This window comes from Heptranchias perlo, chromosome 20, assembly GCF_035084215.1.
Source record: "Heptranchias perlo isolate sHepPer1 chromosome 20, sHepPer1.hap1, whole genome shotgun sequence".
Lineage (NCBI taxonomy): Eukaryota > Metazoa > Chordata > Chondrichthyes > Hexanchiformes > Hexanchidae > Heptranchias > Heptranchias perlo.
This window is the reverse complement of record NC_090344.1, coordinates 8,197,106-8,218,930: the sequence shown is the minus strand read 5'-3', so window position 1 is coordinate 8,218,930 and position 21,825 is coordinate 8,197,106. Positions and strand designations below refer to the sequence as shown.

General features: G+C 44.9%; 1 non-coding gene across 1 annotated transcript; it reads right to left on the bottom strand.

The window, feature by feature from the left end:
- Positions 1–17,877: 17,877 nt before the first annotated feature.
- On the bottom strand, positions 17,878–17,950 carry trnak-cuu (transfer RNA lysine (anticodon CUU)). Its single transcript has one exon. It is a non-coding gene; the product is annotated as a tRNA-Lys (tRNA).
- Between the last annotated feature and the right edge of the window lie 3,875 nt (positions 17,951–21,825).

The following is a 21,825-nucleotide window of genomic DNA, read 5'->3' as shown; positions in this document are numbered from 1 at the left end:
TTACCAAATTGCTTTCGAGTCCACGACTTGAGTTATCAAGTAAGACGTTTCAGAATTAGCTGCTCTTAAACTGCATTGCTTGGGAGGATACTGAGAGTCGTGTCGATTTGTGGCACGCTCTGTTCCCTTTGCATTGCATCCGAAACATAGAATTGAATCATAGAAATGTTACAGCACGGAAAGAGACCATTCGCGCCAACGAGTCCGTGCTCGCTCTCTGCAAGTGCAATCCAGCTAGAACCAATCCTCGAAGCCCTGCATTATTTTTCCTTTCAAGTACTTATCCAGTTCCCCTTTGAAGGCCATGATTGAATCTGCCTCCATCGTACCCTCGGGCAGTCCAGATCCGAACCTCTCGCTGTGTAAAAAAGTTTTTCCTCATGTCACGTTTGGTTATTTTGACAATCACCTTAAATCTATGTCCTCTGGTTCTTGATCCTTCCGCCAATAGGTACAGTTTCTCTCCATCTCCTCTGTCCAGACACTTCGTGATTTTGAATACCTCTATCAAATCTCTACAAAACCGTCTCTGTTTCAAGGAGAACAACCTCAGATTCTCTTGCCTATACACGTAACTAATGTCCCTCATCCATGGAATTATGCTGGTATTTTTTATCTGCACCCCCTCCAAAGCCTTCACATCTTTCCTGAAGTGCCATGTCCAGAACCGGACACAATAATTCAGTTGTGTTCAAACCAGTGTGTTATAAAGTTTCATCATGACAGCTATACATTTGTACTCCATACATCTATTTATAAAGCCCAGGATCCCGTATGCTTTTTAACCGCTTTCTCAATCTGCCCTGCCACATTCAACGATTTGTACACATAAACCCCTCTTTGTTCCTGTACCGCTTTTACATTTGTGCCCTGGAGTTTATATTGCCTCTCCTCGTTCTTCCAACCGAAATGTATGACTTCTCATTTTTCTGCATTAAATTTCATCTGCCACGTCGCCGCCCATGCCACCAGCCTACCGATATCCTTTGAAGACTATCACTATTCTTATCACTGTTTACGACCATTCCAAGGTTTGTTTCACCTGCAAATTTTAAATTGTGCTCTGTGCACTCAAGTCCAAGTCATTAATATATATCAAGAAAAGCAGTGGTCCCAGCACTGATCCCTGGGGAACGCCACTGTACACCTCTCGCCAGTTCGAAAAACAACCGTTCACCAGTAATCTCTGTTTCCTGCTCTTAGTCAATTCCGCATTCATGTTGTTACTGCCCCCTTTATTCCATGGGCCGCAATCTTGATGATAAGCCTACCATGCGGCACTTTATCAAACGCCTTTTGAAAGTCCACATACACCACATCAACTGAATTGCCCTCATCTATCCTCTCTGTTACCTCATCAAAAAACTCTTACAGGTTAGTTAACCACGATTTGACTTTAACAAATCCGTGCTGCCTTTCCCGAATCAATCCACCCTCGTCCAGGTGACTGTTAATTCTATCCCGGGTTATCGTTTCGAAACGTTTCCCCACCACTGAGGTTAAACTGACTGGCCTATAGTTGCTGGATTTAATCGTACACCCTTTTTTGGACAAGGGTGTAAACTTTGCAATTCTCCAGTCCTCTGGCACCACCCACATATCTAAGGATGTTTGTTGATTATGGCCAGTAACTCCGCAATTTCCACCTTTACTTCCCTCAGCAACCTAGCATGCATCCCATCCGGACCTGGTGCTTTATCCACTTTAAGTACAGCCAGCCGTTCAAGTGCCTCTGCTTTTTAAATTTTTAGACCAACCAGTATCTTAACTATACCTTCTTTTGCTGAGACTCTGGCAGCATCTTCTTGGTAAAAACAGATGCAAAGTACTCATTTGGTACCGAGGCCATCCCCTCTGCCTCCATCAGTAGATCTCCTTTATCGGGCCTAATCGGCCTCTCCCCTCCCCTTACAACCCGTTGAATGTTTACATGCCTGTCGAAAACTTTTGGATTCCCTTTTATGCTGGCCGTCAGTCTATAGTCATATTTCTCTGTGCCTCTCATTTCCTTTTTCACTTCCCCTCTGAACTCCCTAATTTCGGCCTGGTGAAAGAGCGCATAAAAAAAGTTAGCATTTCTTTCAGCCGGAAACAGAAAGTTACTGGTTGATTAATGGCGATTTGAACAAATATTCGTCTTTTTTACAGTGTTTAATCAGTTTTGACAAGTTAATACAGTGAACTAATACAGTAAAGTATTTTGTAAAAGTTGAATTCCTGATCGGGAACCGCCTCAGACAGCGCATTACTGCCCATCCCTGGGATACAAGATACTACCGAAGCTTTGACAACACATCGCAGGTCCCGCTGCAAAGACACAGCTTGCCAGCTGTTCAGCAATTTGGAGCCTGGACAGGGAGTTAAACGCTGAACCATCATCTCACTACCCACTTTAGTCTGATACTCTACCGACTGAGCTACCCAGGCTCGATCGAACATAAGCTCCCATCGTACGTATTCATGGGAGGTCTCTGAATTATCCCTGCAGCCGTCGAGCAAGGGTGAGGTCCGTTTGATAAAATTCTCAGTAACGTGTTGAGGAGAATCCTTGTTCCTGTTGAACATGATGTAAGAAACATGGACAGTGAACTCGTGAGTTTATAATTCTTCTTGTTTGTGCCAAATGTCTTGTCATTCGTTAGCAGCAATTAAAATAACACTTTACCCAGCGGCTCAAAAGCTGAACTTATCCCACACGGGAGCTGGAAAAGGCATCTCGACCTTTCAGCGTATTAATATCTGTAAGCTGAATAATTTCTCCCGTTACACAGTGACACCAGGCAGAATATTTCCCTTCCAAATTTTCCCCACACGACACTTCCAACCGATGAATATCGGCTTAACGAAAAGAAGAATTTCTTGTTTGGTTCTTTCGATTTAAATATCTCGTAACGGCCCCTTTGCCATGTGAGATGCCGCTCAAAGCCCCCTCTCCCCCTATGAACAAGTAAACTGGCACCTGCTATTGCAAGACGGTAGACCAGAGGAACCCAAGAGCCCACATGGGAACACTAAGAAGTAGCTGCGTTATGGAACATACCAGTTGTACCTTGAACTCCAGTCAAAATGTTCGGAGTAAAAGGTTTGATTGTTTTAGAAGACGCTCGAACTCACAACCTGGTCATTTCTGGAGCCCACACTGCTATAAATAAGTAACGCACGCTTAACAATTGTGCAAAACGAGAGCAGCGCAAAACCGACAGCATCAGCGCTCCTGCCAAACAGCTTCATTTGCGGTCTCTCAATTATCACTTCGAGATCTTTCTCAAACAGAAGCCTCCAATCCAGATGCTCTTCGTTAAATAACAATTCCCGAATCAAGAGAGTTTTGATCGATCATGACTAAAGCATGTACAATTTCCTCACCTGTTCCTTTTAATCCCTGGGATGGTAAACATCAGGTCCTGGAGATTTGTCTATCTTTAGCCTAATTATTTTCTCCATTGCCGTTATTTTACTTATACGAATCCCCGTGATTTATTAACAGTTTTCCTCGTGTCTCTGGGATGTTATCCTCATCCATTTCTGTGACAACTGATGCAAATAAAAATTGAGCAACTGCCATTTCCTGATTTTCAATTACAATATCACCTCCATCTGTTTTTAAGCGGCCCAAGTTACTCTAAGCCTCCTTTCTATCTCTTAATATACTTGTAAAAACGTTGAGAGTTGTCCTCGTTTTCCCTCACAAGTTTTTCTCCTTTTCCCTTTTTGCTTCTCTTACGATTTTTTAGTTTCAGCACCACAATAAACAACACTTCGCTGTAAAGTTCGGCTCAATAGTTCTCCAATGTCAGAGCGAGAATTGTCTGAAGCCCTAATTTATTTAATGTAACAAATACAATCACACATAATCATCCGTGTATCAACGCACTGATGGATGCACAAAAGATCAACACAGCGAGAAATCCACTCAGTTTCGGAATGCACAGGTGAACGGACAAGCGAAATGGACAGAGATGAAACGGCCTGAACCCCCAATAGTGAAGTGTCGCTGATAGATATTAGTGCGAGGAGGTGGGGCTACTGCATCATCAATTGACGCTGTGGCTTAGCTGGTTAAAGCATCTGTCTCATAAACAAGAGATCCTGGGTTCAACTCCCAGCAGTGCCTTGTATAGCTTATTATTTTACATAATTTGTGGAATTAAGCGACAAAATAACACTGTGGTGTTTGTCTTTTTTCAGGTTTCAGGAGGAAACGGACAGCAAGATGACTGTTCAAAAACGCCCTTTCATTGTCCAGACAGACCTCTCATAGAATGTGTCAGCCACACGTTAATTTAAGGACACGTTCTTGTTTCTGGGCTCGTTGTGGTGGGGGCATAATTCACGATTTGAGGTTCAAAGTCGGAACTCGTCCAAATTTGGACCTCGACTTGTGATCTTGACCTGCGGTACAAACGTTTGCAAATAGGAAAAATAAGTCCTCAAATCGCTCCACCTGAATCTCCAGGCCCAGATGAAATATATCCCAGGATGTTAACAGAAGCAAGGAAGGAAAAAGCGGAGGCTCTGACTCATTTTCCAATCCACCCTGGCAAAAGGTCTCGTGCTGGAGGATTTGAGGATTGCTAACGTTGTACCATTGTTTAAAAAGGGAAAAAGGGATAGATCGAGTAAATACAGGCCAGTCAGCCTAAACTCGATGGTGGGTAAATTATTGAGCACAATTCTGACGGAAAGTATGAATCGTCATTTAGAAAGGCACGGATTAATCAAGGACAGTCAGCGTGGATTTGTTAAGGGATGGTCGTTTGAATTGAATTATTTGAGGAAGTATCAAGGAGGATCGATGAGGGTAGCGCGATTGATGTAGTCTGCATGGATTTTAGCGAGGCTTTTGGCAAAGTCCTACAGGGCAGATTGGTCAAAAATGTAAAAGCCCATTGGATCCAAGGGACATTGGCAAGTTGAATCCAAAATTGGCTGAGTGGCAGGAACCAAGCGGTTGTGGTCGACGGGTGCTTTTGTGACTGGAAGGCTGTTTCGAGTGGGGTTCCATGCTGCTTCGTACTAGGTCCCTGCATTTCGTGGTACAGATCATTGATTTAGACTGAAATGTAGGGGGCATGATTAAGAAATTTGCAGATGATACAAAAATTGGTCCTGTGGTTGATAGTGAGGAGGAAAGCTGTCGACTGCAGGAAGATATCCATAGAGCGGACAGGTGGATAGAAAAGTGGCAAATGCAATTCAATCTGAAGAAGTGTGAGGTAATGCATTTAGTCGGGGGGGGGGGCAAAAAGGCAAGGGAACACACATCAAATATTGTAATTAATTTGCCATTTAGACTCACTTTCTGCAATTTTACTAATGTCTTCCTTTATTTTTCGCATTTTTCCTTTGTATTAACTACAGCTCGCTATTAGGTGTCGTCCCTAAATTTTGAAATTGTACTTCCGATTCCCGTGTCCAAATCATGAATGTAAATTTTGAACAACAGTGGTCCCAGCACCGATAAATTGTGAACAGCAGTGGTCCCAGCACCGATAAATTGTGCACAGTGGTCCCAGCACCGATAAATTGTGAACAGCAGTGGTCCCAGCACCTATAAATTGTGAACAGTGGTTCCAGCACCAATAAATTGTGAACAAGTGTGGTCCCAGGAATTGTGATCTTGAACTTCAGTTGAAACTTTTGCATAAAAGGAAATAACGTCCCCAAATCGTCCCACATGAATCTCAAACGCTTTGGGAAGAAGTTCAATGGAAACAATCAGGACTTTAAAGGCACCTCAACGACCTGAACTTTCGTTGAATGAATTTTGTTAGCCATTACATTCGACCATGAAATCGCCCTTGACGTTCATCTCACTGAAGCAGAGTGTGGCCGCTTTGTATCTGTGAGCATGTCGGTCGCGTGTTTAGCTTTGATATTGATCGCTTCCAATTTGTAAAATTTCATCAATCGTCAGCGAAAAGAAAACTAGAATCGAATTGTCCCTGTAAGTGATGAAGTGAAGGGATTGGTGCTCCAAGCAGATCTGGAAAATGCGTGGTGCAATCGGTCAGGAGTTCCAAATCCACCCTCCAGCCTCTCGGCAATCATATTAACTGAGCTTTACTCTGGCCCAGTGTCACCGCACTGAAATCGAGTATTTGTGCGGCATGTTTTTCTTCATAGTTGCTGGTTTAAGAGTGAAGACCGGCTTGTTGGATTTTCAACCCTGCAAGTTTCAACCATTCATTTTTCACTGACTGTAGACAGTTGTTATATTGGTCGCTACAAACTCAAAGTTTAGCCCAGTGAATTATTGGTTTAGCAGGTGACCTCTTCACCTGTTTTCGGCGGTGTTATCCGTTCGCGTGAAAGTTTGATGGTTCGAGCCCTTATTTTATCCTCAGGATTCATCGCCTCAAAGTTCCAAGGTTTCAACGTATGTTTTGGAATCAAGAAAATGTACCGGAATCATTGCCAGCTGAGCAGGGCTGATATTCTACCATTTACCTTGCGGTCGGGAATCAGGCTCATGAATCATGTAAAGGAATGGAACATTGGCTTCACGGAAATTACAATTCTCCTTGACAGACAAGCCCCCGAAAGGCCCGAAGGGAGGCCGCATTCGCAGCAGGAGAGCTGGTTCGCTGTGACATGGAGATTTCTGTAGTGAGCGAGACCAGACTGTTCCTATGTTCAGGGAATAAATTTCACACCCTTTATTTTGGAAAAGCAAAACGGTGGGGATTTTTGTCATAGCCCGATGCCTTTCGTGTTGTATCAGATGTTCCTCGTTGCGTTCCTTTCATCTTGATCGGAGAACCAGTTCGGGCGTTCCTGTGATAAAGAGCGACAATTGCCAGTTAATGTTAAATTTAACAACGACTCTACTGCGTTTTTAATCCCACTCTTAAGATGCAGTCTATAAAATGAAAAAAATTCACCACATTCAAAGCATAAAAATCTTATTAAAGTTTTGACTGTGTCTCGGTAACCACGTCAACATCGCCATCAGTCTGAAATAGAAAGTTATCGATTGATTCATGGTGATTAAAACAGGGATTCAACTACGAACAGGATTTAATTAGCTTCATGTAATTAATTTAATAAGTTCATAACTCTTTTTAAAGTTAATTCCCTCACTGGGAATCGAACCACGCGGCGGTGAGAGTACCGAATTCTCACCACCAGGCCATTGGGGAGCTCCCAAGATTGCGCACGAGACAAAGTGGAACTGATGACATTATTTTTTCTTTCGCTCTTTCATAATTCATTCAGCTCTGTGTTTATTCTCAGGCCTCTTATCTCTCCTTCTTTTCAGCTTCTGACTGCGGATATTCCTGTGGCTAAATATGAATAATATAGAACATCTTACAGCCCCGTTATATTTGCTGTTTCTCTGTGCAGTTCTGTGCAAAATCAAACTGTACGCAAATACCGACAGTGCCTCTCTCTCACTCCCCAAAGAAGCAGCAGGAGATGCCACTTTAAACTGTCAGTTGCTTCAAATGATTCCCGATGGACCTGCGTGCAATTGCAGCTTTCCCAGGAGCTGCATTCGGTGCGTGAATTTTGGAAACGGAAACATGTCCATCAGCAGCTTGTGGTCGTATTTTACCTCACTTTCCATTTCATTTGCATGCCGACTTGCACTTGGTGATGTCATTGCCTGAACATCACCTCTGTCGCGATAGTATTAAGGGATATGGGCCAAAGGCAGGTATATGGAGTTAGATCACAGATCAGCCATGATCTTATCAAATGGCGGAGCAGGCACGAGGGGCTGAATGGCCTACTCCAGTTCCTGTGTTCCTATTCCTATATAATCTGCACTGCTTATAACGCTGCCCATTTTGGTGTCATCGGCAAACTTCCATATGTCGCTCTCTATCCCGTCATCTAAAATCAATGAGACCGCCTGAAGAGGGGGAGATTCACATTCAGCATCAATCTCTGCATCATCTTGAGACATTTTATTTACTTCACATGTGTTGCACTTTGGAAACTTCAGCACTCTGTCCTCTGGAGCTCAAGCATGCACTTTAATCCTACCAACAGGAACACTGAAAAGATGTCAGAAGCTAATTGGTGAATTTTACACTCAACGTAGCGGAACAGCAAGAGCTTATCGGGGATTTGAGCCCGGGATTTCTCGGATATTAATCAACCAAAGCCCCCGAAACAAGAATCATACATCTAAACCAACCAGACGCTGTTGCTTACATCATGCAGCCAGTGTAAACTTTCGCTGTCACCCATAGCCGATCGGCTACCCTTTCAGACATCTTCTGTCCATCCAATCTCGTTTTCTATTCCGGTATACAGCAATATCAAGTTGTACACTAGCTATTTCCAGTCACCAATATTAGTTTCCCTTTACTGAATTGGTTTCGTCTCTACGACTTATATGATCAAGCAAGACGTTTCAGAATCAGTTGCTCGGAAACTACATTGCTTTGGAGGATACTGAGGGGTGTCAATAAAAAGACGGACCTTGGAGTGCATGTCCACAGATCCCTGAAGGTAAGAGGAGAGGTGGTTAAGGTGGTTAAAAAGGTATAAAGGATACTTTGCTTTATTAGCCGAGGCATAGAACGTAAGAGCAGGGAGGTTATTCTGGAACTGAATAAAACACTAGTTCGGCCATAGCTGGAGTATTGCGTACAGTTTTGGTCACCACATTACAGGAAAGATGGGACTACACTAGAAATGGTACAGAGATTTACGACGATGTTGCGAAGAGTGGAGAATTTTGGCTATGAGGATAGATTGGATAGGCTGAGGTTGTTTTCTCTGGAACCGACGAGGCTGAGGGAAGATTTAATTGAGGAGTATAAAATTATCACGGGCCTCGATAGAGTGGATAGGAAGGACCTGATTCACGTAGCAGAGAGTTCAATAAAAAGGGTCATAGATTTAAGGTAATTGGTAGAAGGATTAGAGTGAAGCAGAGGGGATTTTTTTTCCACCCAGCGGGTGGTGAGGGTCTGGAACTCACTGCCTGAGAGGTTGGGAGAAGCAGAAACACTAATCGGGTTTAAAAAGCACATCAATATGCACTTGAAGAGCCGTAACCTACAAGACTACGGACTAAACGCTGGTAAGTCGGTTGATGCTGGATATCTATTTTCCGGCCGGTACAAACATGATGGGCCGAATGGCCTCCGCTAACGTAAATTTTAATGATTCTATGATTCTTTGATATAATTGCCGTCTGTCTCGGCATGGTGATAATATACACTATACCATAAGAACACTTTAAACAAATTGATGCGTAGTTTCACTGTGAGAGCGAAGAGATCTTAATGTTTAGACATTGACTGCAGCAGCTGGGTTGCACCTTTACTTTTCCTACCGTCTCAACCTTTCTTTAACCTTCTCTGCTGGTGTTGCAGGATCGATCAGGCATCGCCGTTTAAGGAAGCCTGAGAAGTCCATCAGAGGACAACACAAGAGACAGAGACAGGGAGAGATAGAGAAATGCATGCAAAGAAAATAAAGATTATAAACAGAATCATAGAATCATAAAATGGTTACAGCAGAGAAGGAGGCCATTCGTCCCATCGAGCTCGTGCCGGCTCGTTGTTAAAGCAATCAAGATAGTCCCATTCCCCCGCTCCTTCCAGTTAGCCCTGAATTTATTTCCCTTCAAGTATTTATCCAATTCCTTTTTGAAAGCCACCTTTCAATCAGCGCATTCCAGATTACAACTACTCGCTGGGTAAAGAAGTGTTTCCTTATGTCGCCTTTGGTTCTTTTGCCAATCACCTTAAATCTGTGTCCTCTGGTTCTCGACCCTTCCGCCAATGGGAACAGTTTCTCTTTATTTATTTATTCCAACCCTTCATGATTTTGAACACTTCGATCAAATCACCTCTTAACGTTCTCTGATCTAAGAACAACCCGAGCACGGGGTAAATGCGGTCAATTAGCTTCAATTCATTTATTTGAGCCTTAAACAGCACTTTAAACATTACTGTGACATTATGGTAGCGCGGCCTCGCGGTCTAAGGTGTTAAATTTAATTTCTATAGAGGCGTGGGTTTGAATCCCACTGCTGTTAGAATTTCTGCCAAAGTTTATTTTGATCTGTTCACAGAAAACCCGATTATAGTGCGATGGAGCAGAGAATGTGAAAGAAGCTGAAAATGAAAGTGCAGATATTATTTTCATCACGGGGACAGGACACGTTTCCACAGGAAAGGGTCTCTCACCTTAAGATTCTTTGCAGCAGAGGAGGAGAGGTGATCAAAGTGACCGGGCTCCAGCAGCGCAATCAGTCAGTGCGCGGTTCTTGTATAACCGTACAGGGTCGGGAAATGGCGAGGTTGTTCGTCGAGTCTCACCTTGGTCAACGAATCCTTTTCCTTGTGAACATTTCGAACGGAGCTGAACGTATAATTGAGTGTTCCAAAATGCATCAATTATTTGTATCGCCACGTGGTTCCTCTTGTTGCAATATCAGATGAGATATTTAGTGTTATTAGTTTACAGGAGGGAGGCTGCGGTATTGGAGCCGCAAACTATGATTTTGATCCATCTACAAATTATGGGATTTAGCTTGAGCTTTCACCCTGCGCGTTCGACCGCTCAGTCACGATACTTTCCATCTTGCGATGTTCAGGAGCTACTTTCACAGGAATAGAATTACTGCAAGCAAGAATTCTACCCCTCAAGCACCAATGCTCACAGGCAGCAGGATGAATGTGTCCAGTTGGAAAACTTTCTGAAGGAACATGCAGTCTGACAGAGCCGGAAGTCCAGCAGATTGACTTTTGCGGTGAACAGATGATGAGCCTCCATCTTGAGAGTGTTTCACCAATCCAGCTCAGAGAGGATTAAGCATTATAAATTCGGGTGGGACTGGAGCCACTTGTATCAGAGGAAGTGGAGGGAGTTGTTTCCCTTCCTTGACGGGCATTAATGATCCTGTTGCGGTTTTGCTGCAAAATTTCACTTCCCAGCGCCGAAATCACCGAACCCTGAACTAAAATTCAACGATGGTGAGATTCGGACACACAACCTTTGCAGTGATAAGAAGAAGTCCCACGTGCTACCCATGGCACCACAAATCGGCTGTCGATTAGGTTATTTAACGTTACCCATATGCTGCTTTGAAACTCTTGCTGCGGTGCAGTAAGTGGTTCAAAAGCTCAGTGGGGATTCATAGCGCTCCTGAGAAATCGACACATCGACGGTTTGTGCAATGCATAGTCCTCTCTCTCGCTCCCATTTGCTCACTCTCGCTTTCTCTCTTGAGCTCTGACTCTCCCCGTTTATCTCAAGAGGGCTGGAAAACAAGGGGTGGATGTTATGTTACAGCTGCACAGAGCTCTGGTGAGACCCCATCTGGAGGATTGCATTCAGTTCCGGGCACCCACCTCAGGAAGGATGTATTAACCTGGACGCTCGAGGGGCTGAATGGCTTACTCATGTTCCCAAGTTCCAATGAATGGAACAATAATTCAACTGTAGAGACCCTAATGTATCAGGATGAGTGAGTGAAGAATGTTTTCTGTTTGAAGTACTGATTTCATTAATTGAATACTCCCAGTGTCCTACCTCATTGCAGCCCAGGCCGGACAGAGTGCTCGCACAAAGTGGCATTTTCTGTGAGAACACGAAAGACTTGTTCAGGCCATGTCAGTACCGAGTGCGGGTAGGCCTGCGCGTGAAATGGAAAAGTGAGGTGAAATACTCCAACAAGCAGCGGATGTCTCTGTTTCTATTTCCAATATTCACGCAAGCACGGGCCCATGATCCCCACTCACACTCTCCTTCCAATCTCACACACCTCGCTTTGGTTCGAAATCGTGTATGTTTTCTCAATGGGACTTAATTTGAAGAAAGCAGTGCTGTAACAACCCGGGGATATTGAAGAGATGCAGTACAAGAAGATACATAAAAGGCAAATGATAAAAATGACTGTTCTGACACTGTGAGCTACAGTTAAAGGCTGACAACATTTAAAGTCTCATGCAGCAGGTACGGGTCCAAATCTTTCACGTGGCATCTCCTTCTGTTTCTGTCACTCCTTTTCCTCCACGGAGAGTGGATTTGGAATTCCTGTGCGGCTGCATTGCGCATTTTCCAGATCTGCTTCGAGCGCAATTCACTCCAGTTCATCAATTGCACACATTAGTTTGATCAAGGGGAGAGGACACCTTTTCACAGGCAAGGGCTGTTCATCCTATTGTTTTTCTAGCAGAGTAGGGCAGATCATCAAAGTAACCGGATTGGGTGAACTGTCCGTGCAGGTGCCTGGTGGGCTCGTGGTTATGATTCGGCGTTCACACCTCAAAAATTAATTGCATGAAACCAAATAAACTCGACGAAAAGAAGAATATTTCTGTAAACACCATTAACCAACCTATAACATTCTGTTGCAGACTGAAAGAGACGCCAACGTGGTTACCGAGTGACAGTCACAAGTTTAATAATGATTTGTTTTGTATGTGAAACGCTTTTCAGACTGCATTTTAGGAGACTGGTTGGACAGCTTGCTAGAGTAAAACATGCCACAATGTCGTGATCGCGGGTTTGATTCCTGTATGGGTTGATAAGGGGCTTTGTTTTGGGTATTCGTAATTTTAAAATCCAAGCTTTACAATCAGATCCACAGACAAATTCACGGGACAATTTTATTGAATAACATCCATTGTAACTTTACCCCTGGGCCGGAGAAACAAGTCTTTATTTTTCTTTTTCTTTCTCCGGTTTGCAGAGAAACGTTTAACTCGCGGCCTGTTCCCATTAATGATCATCAGCAACAACAGAAAGACAGAGCGGGTCCGACCGCCCCGAGATGTGGAAAAAGGATCAGTTTAGAACAAATGCATCAAATCAAATGGTCACCCGGCACCGAGAGAGGAAAAACCAAGAGGAAAAGGCAGAACGTAACAGAGAAATAAAAACCAAATGCAGACGATATAAATATTTCCCATCGTTGATGTCTCTCTGTTCCATCCCCAATCCTTCAGTGGCGGGGATAAAATTTCACTGCAAATAAATGTGAGAATCGACCCAAAGAAGAAGAAGCTAAATAACCAAAAACTGCCAAACACTGGATGACACCAAAGACCTTTAAGTTTTCAGTCGAATGCAACCGCGACTGAGCTATTGGGACACCAAAGCAAATGTAACTTTTCGCCATTGTCTTGCAAGAAAATATCACCCCAGCGACGCCTTACTGTTCATTACTGCACTTCATATATAAACATCACACTCATATATACCCAACCACAGTCCATAGATAAACACCACACTCATATATACACACCCACAGTTCATATGTCAATACTGCACTCATAGAAATACATCCCCAGTTCATATATAAACATCGCACTCATATATACATCCCCACAGTTCATATATAAACATCGCACTCATATATCCACACTCACAGTTCATATATAAACATCGCACTCATATATACATACCCACAGTTCATATATAAACATCGCACTCATATATACACACCCACAGTTCATATATAAACATCACACTCATATATACACACCCCACAGTTCATATATAAACATCGCACTCATATATGCACACCCACAGTTCATATGTCAATACTGCACTCATATATACACATCCACTGTTCGTATATAAACATCTCACTCAAAGACACTCACCCACAGTTCATATTTAAACATCGCACACCTATATATACATCGACAGTTCATATATCAACATCGCACCCACATATACAAATCCACAGTCCATATATCAACATCGCACTCATATATACATACCCACATTTCATATATAAACATCGCACGCATATATAAACACCCACAGTTCATATATAAACATTGCATTCATATACACTCACCCACAGCTCATATATAAATAGCGCATTCATTGATAGTCACCCACAGCTTATATATTAAAATCGCATTTTTTTTATTCGTGCATGCGATGTGGGCGTCGCTGGCGAGGCCAGCATTTATTGCCCATCCCTAATTGGCCTTCCAGAACTGCTGCAGTCCGTGCGGAGAAGCTTCTCCCACAGTGCTGTTAGGAAGGGAGTTCCAGGATTTTGAACCAGCGACGATGAAGGAACGGCGATATATTTCCAAGTCGGGATGGTGTGTGACTTGGCGGGGAACGTGCAGGTGGTGTTGTTCCCATGCGCCTGCTGCCCTTGTCCTTCTAGGTGGTAGAGGTCGCGGGTTTGGGAGGTGCTGTCGAAGAAGCCTTGGCGAGTTGCTGCACTGCATCCTGTGGATGGTCCACACTGCAGCCACTGTGCGCCGGTGGTGAAGGGAGTGAATGTTTAGGGTGGTGGATGAGGTGCCAATCAAGCGGGCTGCTTTGTCCTGGATGGTGTCGAGCTTCAAATGTGTTGTTGAGCTGCACTCATCCAGGCGAGTGGAGAGTATTCCATCACACTCCTGATTTGTGACTTGCAGATGGTAGAAAGGCTTTGGGGGGTCAGGAGGTGAGTCACTCGCCGCAGAATATCTAGCCTCTGACCTGCTCTTGCAGCCACAGTATTTATATGGATGGTCCAGTTAAGTTTCTCGTCAATGGTGAGCCCCAGGATGTTGATGGTGGGGGATTCGGCGATGGTAATGCCGTTGAATGTCAAGGGCAGGTGGTTAGACTGTCGCTTGTAGGAGATAGTCATTGCCTGGCCCTTATCTGGCGCCAATGTTACATGCCACTGATGAGCCCAAGCCTGGGTGTTGTCCAGGTCTTGCTGCATGCCGGCTCGGACTGCTTCGTTATTTGAGAGGTTACGAATGGAACTGAACACTTTGCAATCATCAGCGAACATCCACATTTCTGACCTTATGATGGAGGGGAGGTCATTGATGAAGCAGCTGAAGATGGTTGGGCCGAGGACACTGCCCTGAGGAACTCCTGCAGCAATGTCCTGGGGCTGAGATGTTTGGCCTCCAACAACCACTACAATCTTCCTTTTTGCTAAGTATGACACCAGCCACTGGAGAGTTTTCCCCCTGATTCCCATTGACTTCAATTTTACTGGAGCTCCTTGGTGCCACACTCGGTCAAATGCTGCCTTGAAATGAAGGGCAGTCACTCTCACCTCACCTCTGGAATTCAGCTCTTTTGTCCATGTTTGGACCAAGGCTGTAATGAGGTCTGCAGCCGAGTGGTCCTGGCGGACCCCAAACAGAGCATCGGTGAGCAGGTTATTGGTGAGTAAGTGCCGCTTGATCGCACTGTCGACGACACCTTCCATCACTTTGCTGATGATTGATAGTAGACTGATGGGGCGGTAATTGGCCGGATTGGATTTGTCCTGCTTTTTGTGGACAGCACATACCTGGGCAATTTTCCTCGTTGTCGGGTAGATGCCAGTGTTGTAGCTGTACTGGAATAGTTTGGCTAGAGGTGCAGCTCGTTCTGGAGCACAAGTCTTCAACACTACAGCCGGGATGTTGTCGGGGCCCATAGCCTTTGCTGTATCAAGTGCACTCAGCCGTTTCTTGATATCACGTGGAGTGATTCGAATTGGCTGAAGACTGGCTTCTGTGATGGTGGAGATATCGGGAGGAAGCTGAGATGGATCATCCACTCGGCACTTCTTCCTGAAGATGGTTGCAAACGCTTCAGCCTTGTCTTTTGCACTTACGTGCTGGATTCTGCCATCATTGAGGATGGGGATGTTTACACAGCCTCCTCCTCCCGTTAGTTGTTTAATTGTCCACCACCATTCACGACTGGATGTGGCAGGACTGCAGAGCTTTAATGTGATCCGTTGATTGTGGATTCGCTTAGCTCTGTCTATGGCATGTTGCTTCCGCTGTTTAGCATGCATGTAGTCCTGAATTGTAGCTTCACTGGGTTGGAACCTAATTTTTAGGTACGCCTGGTGCTGTTCCTGGCATGCTCTTATGCACTCCACATTGAACCAGGGTTGATCCCCTGGCTTGTTTATTAATGGTAGAGTGAGTAATATGCCGGGCCAAGATATTACAGATTATGCTGGAATACGATTCTGCTGCTGTTGATGGCCCGCAACACCTCATGGATGCCCAGTTTTGAGCTGCGACATCTGTTCTGAATCTATCCCATTTAGCACGGTGGTAGTGCCACACAACATGTTGGATGGTATCCTCAGTGCGAAGACGGGACTTCGTCTCCACGAGGACGGTGCGGTGGTCACTCCTACCAATACTGTCATGGACAGATGCATTTGCGACAGGTAGATTGGTGACGACGAGGTCAAGTAACTTTTTCCCTCGTGTTGGTTCTCTCACCATCTGCCGCAGTTCCAGTCTGGCAGCTATGTCCTTCGGGCCTCTGCCAGCTCAGTCAGCAGTGATACGACCGAGCCACTCTTGGTGATGGACATTGAAGTCCTCCATCTAGAGTACATCCTGTGCCCTTGCTACCCTCAGTGCTTCCCCCAAGTGGTGTTCAACATGGAGGAGGACTGATTCATCAGCTGAGGGAGGGCGATTGGTGGTAATCTGCAGGAGCTTTTCTTGCACTTGTTTGACCTGATGCCATGAGATTTCATGGGGTCCAGAGTCAATGTTGAGGACTCCCAGGGCCACTCCCTCCTGACTGGATATCACTGCACCGCCACCTCTGGTCGGTCTGTCCTGCCGGTGGGACAGGACATGCACAGGGATGGTGATGGAAGAATCTGGGACGTTGGCTGAAAGGTATGATTCTGTAAGTATGGCTATGTCAGGCTGTTGCTTGACTAGTCAGTGGGACAGCTCTCCCAATTTTGGCACAAGTCCCCAGATGTTAGTGAGGAGGACTTTGCAGGGTCGACTGGGCTTGGTTTGCCTTTGTCGTCTCCGGTGCCTAGTGGTCCGATGCCGGGTGGTCCGTCCGGTTTTATTCTTATCATGACTTTTATTAGCGAGATTTTACAACTGAGTGGCTTGCTAGGCCTTTTCAGAGGGCAATGAAGAATCAACCACATTGCTGTGGCTCATTTATACTCACTCACAGTTCATATATAAACATCGCACTCATATATATACACCCACAGTTCATATATAAACATCGCACTCATATATAAACTCATTCGGTTTATAAAGCAACAGCGCGCTCATACACCCACACCCAGTTTATAGTAGCAGATCGGTAAGGATCGCCGATAGAGCTCTCAGATTCCGAGAGTCCGAAGTAGCAGCGACCGAACAAATTCTGGATCGAATCCTTAACACAGACCGGTCGATCCACCTGTAAAATTACATCGCACTTGGATATCAGGGAGGGTAATGGTTTCTGAGAATGTATCAGGGAGCCTAATGGCTTCTTACTGGCGATCCATCGGGGCAAGGGGATCTCAGAGAGGGGAAGGGACTGTCAGAAGGTATCAGAGAGTGCAAGGGGATCTCAGAGCGGGGAAGGGATAGTCAGATGTCATCAGAAAGTGTCAGGGGGCTCAGAGAAGGGAAGGGACTGTCAGAGGGCATCGGAGAGTACATTAAGAACTGAGAGAGGGGAAGGACTGCCGAGTCTGAGAGAGTGTAAGGGGGCTCAGGGCAGATCTGTGTAAGGGGCACTCAGTGGGTATGAGAGAAGATAAAGAACGCTGACAAGGTTCAAAGATGATCATGGACTCTCTGAGGTCAGAGACAGAGTGTATCAGAGAAGTTATGGAGCTCAGCGAGAATCAAAGAGGGTAAGGGGGGCTCAGGATGTATCAGAGAGGCGAATGGATCCAGAGATGTCATCTTCTAAATATTACAATTTCTAACATTCAACATTTTTGATAACAGCAATAAATGAAGCCGATTGAACCGATAATCTGCCGTGTCCCATCTGGAGGGAATGAGAAGGTAGAATCGGGAGGGACTGGATATTTGGCAACGCTCAAGGTTTCATTTCACACAGCTCAGTGTTGTGTCTGTTTTTGAACTGGATTTCATGAACTCGAGAAAAGAGGTTGCAATTTGAAAATTTATTACCCATTGTGAAAAATAGAACACAAATCGCCCAACGTGGGGCTCGAACCCACAACCCTCAGATTAAGAGTCTCATGCTCTACCGACTGAGCTAGCCGGGCTGGTTACTAAAGTTCTTCCCATTCTATTATTGTAGAGAGACAGCTGTTGGCTTTGCTGCAGGGGTTCAGTTCGTTCTGCAATCTCAGGGTTTCTCCTTCTGTGCACCTGATTTTCATTCTGGAGTCAGTCTGATGCCTTTTGCACGTCATTCAGCACCACGCTGAGCTGAAAAGGAACATCGGAACAGGAGAGGGCCATTCAGCCCCTCTTCCTGCTGTGCCATTCAATTCGATCATGACGTGATCTGCAACTCAACTCTCCTTCCCCGCCTTGGACACATATCCCTTGGAACCCAAACCGAGAAATGACCTATCAATATCAGTCTTGAAAATTTGAATTGAGCCACAATCCACATCCTTTTGGCCGAGAGAGTTCCAGCTTTCGGCCGTATTTTGTTTGCTAAAGTAATTCCTGATTTCTTGCCTGATTGGTCTGTCTCCAATTTCAAGATTAAAACCCCTCATTATGGATTCCGCCAACATAGAGAGAGATGACACAAAAATAGACAGAATTATAAGCAGTGCAGATGGAAGAATGAGATTACAGAGAGATATTACGAGATAAAGTGAATGGGCAAAACTGCGGCAAATGGATTTCAACGTAAGCAAGTGTGAGGCCGTCCACTTTGGACCTCAAAAAGATAGATCAGAAAACATATTAATGGATGTCACTCCAAAAAATTAACCTTATGACATTTTGTGTGGATTCGCTTGTTTCTGAAGTCTGCCAAACTTTTAAAAGTTACCAAAATATTGCAATAGGAACCTTATGGTCAGAACAGGGATCGAACCCGCGACCTTGGCGTTATTAACACCACGCTCTCGCCAACTGAGCTAACCGACGATGCATACATCTTAGCTTTATGGGCTTACCCACGTGTTGGGTAGTTTGTGTTTATTTTTGAACCGGCTGACGGGGTTTTTGGACGAATGTTGATTACACCACATCCCTGAAACATTGTTACTTGTTTCTGTATACATTGTCGATGATGTAGATCAAAATTAACAAACAAAGAGCACTTTAATGTAACAAATTAAATTCCGATCAATATTATTTTACGAACAATGAACAGCCCATCCATAAAACACTGCCCCGCGATAAAACCTGTGGGCAGGACCCTGAGCTACTGTGAAAATGATATCACCGCAACGTGATTCGATCAGGCTGCGTTTTGACGTTGAGTCAGATGTCTGTCTGTCTATCTGTCTGTCTGTTTATCCGTCTGATTGGGTCTCTGCCTTATTCTCAGGCCAGGCTTTTTGTTTGCTGGCTGCAGGCCTCGCTCCCCGACTGACTGAACAACGACCGGGCCGTGTGTCAGAATCAATGACTGTGACTGACTGTCTGCCCATTTATGGCCACATTTCTGAGTTCCTGCCTTCGCTCTGTGTCGCAGGCCTTTCTCTGTCCATTAGGATGACAACACACCCACAAGCTTCACGACTGAACGCAGGTTTGGTCAGTCTGTCCTCGCAGGTCCTTCGGAAGCTAATGATTTTGAACTGAATTATTTTTCCTGAGTGCCTTGTGAAGTTTTGTTCAGTGATATGTTTGCGAAAGAGAAGGGAGGAAATAGTTAGTGTGCAACTCGACATTTCTCTACATCGGAATAGAAAACGTGATTGGATGGATAGAAGAGGTCTGAAAGGATGGCCGATCGGCTGTGGGTGGCACCGAATTCTGCAGTGGCTGCAGTGGTTCATTACCGGTAATGAAAATGAGGTAATATACTACCACAAGCTGCCGGTGAAAATCATTCCATTTCCCAAACTTGACCCACCGAATCAAATGAAGCTCGTGGGAAAGCTACAAGACAACGCCGGTCTATCGGGCATCGTTTGAAGCAACTGGCAGTTTAAAGTGGCATCTACAGCCATGCAAGTACTGCCATGTGCCGCTGCGATCGACGAGTGGTTGAAGCGTTAAAATCAAGATCAAATGGAGTTTTCCTTCGCAGGTTTGATTTCTGCTCGCTGAATTATTGTTTAAAGATCCGTTCAATGCTCAAATGAATGAACTGGATCTAAGTCACTTCATTTATCTCTCTCAGAGCATGAGAGATACTCGAGCGTGGCCGGCGCTTTGAATTGGGTGCCCAATGTACTCTTGCAAAATTCAAATACACAAGAAAGAATCTTGCCCAATCTGCAACTAAAATTCTGGTACTTTGCAGAACCACCCATTTATACTCGACTTTATTTACATGAATCTCTCTACCTCTCCATGTCTCTTGTCTCCATGTTGTCCCCTGATGGACTTCTCAGGCTTCCTGGAACGGTAAAGGCTGATCTAACCTGCAACACCAGCAGGGAAAGGTGAAGAAAATAAAGAATGAGACGGTCGGAAAAGTAAAGGTGCAACCCAGCTGATAAATTCGGAGCTAATGTCTCCACATTTTTGTCTCTTCGCCCTCACAGTGAAAGAAAACAGCAATGTGAGTAAAATATACTTATGGTAGCTTGTATACTCTGATGATGCCGAGACAGATGCCAATGTACCTTCAGATTAACTAATTCTGAAAAGTATTATTTGAAAAAACAAGTCGTACATTGTAAACGAATTTAGTAAAGAGAGGCTAATATTGGTGACTGGAAATAGGTAGTGTACAACTTGATATTGCTGTATTTTGGAATAGAAAACGAGATTGGGTGGACAGAAGCGGTTGGAAAGGATAGCCGATCGGCTGAAGACAATGGTGAAATTTTAGACCGGCTGCAGGGCTTTCTAGCAAGCGCTTCGTTGGTCTAGGGGTATGATTCTCGCTTAGGGCGTTTTTCTAATAGAATATGCGAGAGGTCCCGAGTTCAAATCCCGGACGAACCCTGTTATCTCACTGCTTTTTAGTGAAAAGTCACCAATTGGATTCTCACATCTTTGCAGTTGTTCGAATTGAATTATATTTGAGCTCCAGAGGACAAAGTACAAAAGTTTCCAAGGCGCAACACACACGGAGTAAATAAAATGTCTCAAGATGATGTGGAGATTGAAGCTGAATGTGAATTTACCCCAATTTAGGCGGTCTCATTTTTTAAAAATTCGATCACGGGATGTGGGCGTCGCTGGCAAAGCCGGCATTTATTGCCCATCCCTAATTGCCCTCGAGAAGGTGGTGGCGAGCCGCCTTCTTGAATCGCTGCAGTCTGTGTGGTGACGGTTCTCCCACAGTGCTGTGAGGAAGGGAGTTCCAGGATTTTGACCGAGCGACAATGAAGGAACGGCGATATATTTCCAAGTCGGGATGGTGTGTGACTTGGAGGGGAACGTGCAGGTGGTGTTGTTCCCATGCGCCTGCTGCCCTTGTCCTTCTAGGTGGTAGAGGTCGCCGGTTTGGGAGGTGCTGTCGAAGAAGCCTTGGCGAGTTGCTGCAGTGCATCCTGTGGATGGTGCACACTGCAGCCACAGTGCGCCGGTGGTGAAGGGAGTGAATGTTTAGGGTGGTGGATGGGGTGCCAATCAAGCGGGCTGCTTTATCTTGGATGGTGTCGAGCTTCTTGAGTGCTGTTGGAGCTGCACTCATCCAGGCAAGTGGAGAGTATTCCATCACACTCCTGACTTGTGCCTTGTAGATGGTGGAAAGGCTTTGGGGAGTCAGGAGGTGAGTCACCTGCCGCAGAATACCCAGCCTCTGACCTGCTCTCGTAGCCACAGTATTTGTATGGCTGGTCCAGTTAAGTTTCTGGTCAATGATGACCCCCAGGATGTTGATGGTGGAGGATTCGGCGATGGTAATGCCGTTGAATGTCAAGGGGAGGTGGTTAGACTCTCTCTTGTTGGAGATGGTCATTGACTGGCACTTATCTGGCGCGAATGTTACTTGCCACTTATCAGCCCAAGCCTGGATGTTGTCCAGGTCTTGCTGCATGCAGGCTCGGAC